Consider the following 2,802-nt stretch of genomic DNA (forward strand, 5'->3'; position numbering starts at 1 on the left):
ATGGAGTGTGTGGTCAGGGTGTGTGTGTGTGTGTGTTGTGTGTGTGTGTGTGTGTGTGTGTGTGTGTGTGTGTGTGTGTGTGTGTGTGTGTGTGTGTGTGTGTGTGTGTGTGTGTGTGGTGTGTGTGTGTGTGTGTGTGTATAATCTTGCTCATTGTTGTGTAATGGTTAGACACAGAGGCAGAGACGAAGATTCAATTACTGTAGTCTGTTCTTATTCACAGCCCATGGCAGTACACACTCAAACACACGTTTGTTAAACTATCCTTGTGTGGACCAAACAATTGAATCCCATTCAAAATCCTATTTTCCCTAACCCCTAAACCGAACCTACCCTAACCTTAACCCTAACCTTAACTCCAAACCCCACCCCTAACCCGAATTATAACCCTAACCCTAATTGTAACCTCACCCTAACAACTAAGTCTAAAATAACCTTTTTTTCCCCTTCTGGGGACAAGAGAAATGTCCCCACAATTTTCCTTTTTACTATTTTTTGTGAGGACAAGAATTGTAAAAACACACACAAGCATTTACACACAGTTGAATTACCGCCTCACATTTCATACATTTCACTAGCTTGACAGGAGCTTAAATATTGTTCAGTGTGTGTGTATGTGTGAGTGTGTGTGCATGCATGCATGTGTGTGTGTGTGTGTGTGGTGTGTGTGTGTGTGTGTGTGTGTGTTGTGTGTGTGTGTGTGTGTGTGTGTGTGTGTGTGGTGTGTGTGTGTGTGTGTGTGTGTGTGTGTGTGGTGTGTGTGTGTGTGTGTGTGTGTGTGTGTGTGTGTGTGGTGTGTGTGTGTGCATACATGCCTCACACATTACACTCCAAAACAAAGTAATTTGAATATCCCCAAGGAGCAATAACCAAATCTGCCAAAGATAAAATAATGATAATTCTATGAAAAGCAATCTTGGGGCATTTTGTGATTATGATTATTTATTTGAGCCCACGGTACAGTCGGCCCCAGAATAAACGCCACTATCGATCGGTTTTAAGATATGAAACACCTACAGGCCTCACATCACTCCTACCTGTCTCTCACCTGCTTTCTCTCTCTCCTTCTCCCTCCCTCTTTTCCTGTTCCTCTCTTCTCGGTCCCTGTGTGACCAGCCTAGCCCAACCTAGCCTAGCCAACCCAGCCAAGCCTGACGTGCCTAACCCAGCCAAGCCTAGCCCAGCAAGCTAGCCAAACCATCCAGCCAGCCAAGCCCAACCATCCTAGCCCAACCCAGCCTAGCCCATCCTAGCCTAACCCAGCCAGCATAGCCCAGCTAAGCCTAACCCATCCAGCCCAGCCCAACCCAGCCTAACCCAGCCCACCAAGCCCAACCCAGCCAAGCCTAACCCAGCCTATCCTAGCCTAACCAGCCCAGCCTAGCCAAGCTAACCCATCCAGCCCAGCCGAAGCCCAAACCCAGCCTAGCCCAACCCAGCCCAGCCAAGCCCAACCCAGCCAAGCCTAACCCAGCCTAGCCTAACCCATCCAGCCCAGGCTAGCCCAACCCAGCTAAATCCAGTCCTGCTTAGCAATATGTATTACCATAACAACCTAAGTGACAAGCCTGTCCTCCTCCCCTCCCTACTCACCAAACAACCCTCATCATTGAGAGAGAGAGAGAGAMAGAGTTGTCTAATGAAAGTTGGAGAGGAGAACAGAGGGAGGGAACAGAGTGATAGACATTAAAAAAGAGTGATGACCAGCGAGGAAGGAGATGTAGTTATGAATTATTTACATGCGTGAGGGATTTACAGTATGTCAGCTGGTCAGATATCGACCCTCTCCCCTCTCTCTGTTGTCTGCACCCTTTCCTCTCATCTCTCTCCTCCTCCGCCCTCTAACCTCTCTTCTTCTCACCTCTCAACTCACCTGATCTTTCTGTTTCACCTCCCATCTKCRCTCCTCTAACCCTCACCACTTCTCTAGCTTGCTCTCCCCCTTGTCTCTCTGCACTACCTCATCTCTAGAAAAAGAGAAGAGAGTGACCTGACTATGGAGAGAGACAGATGGAGAGAGATAGGAAGAGAGCAATATAGTGCCTAACATTGTGATTGACTGATTTGTGGGTGATTAACTATAATTTCTGTCACAGTCATGTTGTTGGGGGAATTTAGAATGCTATTGGGAAATGTTAAGGTCTCAAATATGACTGGGAGGGGATGTAATAGAACTGTAGAGTATTGACAGAAAAAGAGAGAGAGAGAGGCAGAGAGAAATAAATAAAGAGAGAGATAATGAGAMAGAGATAAAGAGAGAGAGAGAGAAAGAGAGAGAGAGAGAGCAAGAGAGAGACACAAACAACAAGTAGGAGCTGTAGTTAATAGAAGAGAGGATGACAGGATAGGAGCTATAGTTATTAGAAGAGAGGGGATGAACAGGATACGGAGCTGTAGTTAATTAGAAGTAGAGAGGATACAGGATAGGAGCTGTAGTTAAATAGAAGAGAGGATGACAGGATAGGAGCTGTAGTTAAATAGAAGAAGGATGACAGGATAGACGCTGTAGTTAAATAGAAGTAGAGAGGATGACAGGTAGGAGCCTTGTAGTTAAACTAGAAGAGAGGATGACAGGATAGGAGCTGTAGTTAAATAGAAGAGAGCTGCGGAATAGGAGCTGTAGGTAAATAGAAGATGAGGATGACAGGATAGGAGCTGTAGTTTAAATAAGAAGAGAGGATGACAAGGAAATAGGAGCTGTAAGTTAAATAGAAGAGAGGATGACAGGATAGGATCTGTAGTTTAAATAGAAGAGAGGATGACAGGATAAGGAGCTGTAGTTAAATAGAACGAGAGGATGAC

At 45.6% G+C, this 2,802-nt stretch overlaps 1 long non-coding RNA gene across 1 annotated transcript; it reads left to right on the forward strand.

Moving 5' to 3' along the window:
* Window positions 1-2,418: 2,418 nt before the first annotated feature.
* On the forward strand, window positions 2,419-2,767 carry LOC139028134 (uncharacterized). Its single transcript, XR_011480317.1, has 3 exons — window positions 2,419-2,472; window positions 2,551-2,623; window positions 2,705-2,767. It is a non-coding gene; the product is annotated as an uncharacterized lncRNA (long non-coding RNA).
* The last annotated feature ends 35 nt before the right edge of the window (window positions 2,768-2,802 follow it).

Source organism: Salvelinus sp. IW2-2015, linkage group LG8, assembly GCF_002910315.2.
Source record: "Salvelinus sp. IW2-2015 linkage group LG8, ASM291031v2, whole genome shotgun sequence".
Taxonomy (NCBI): Eukaryota; Metazoa; Chordata; class Actinopteri; order Salmoniformes; family Salmonidae; genus Salvelinus; species Salvelinus sp. IW2-2015.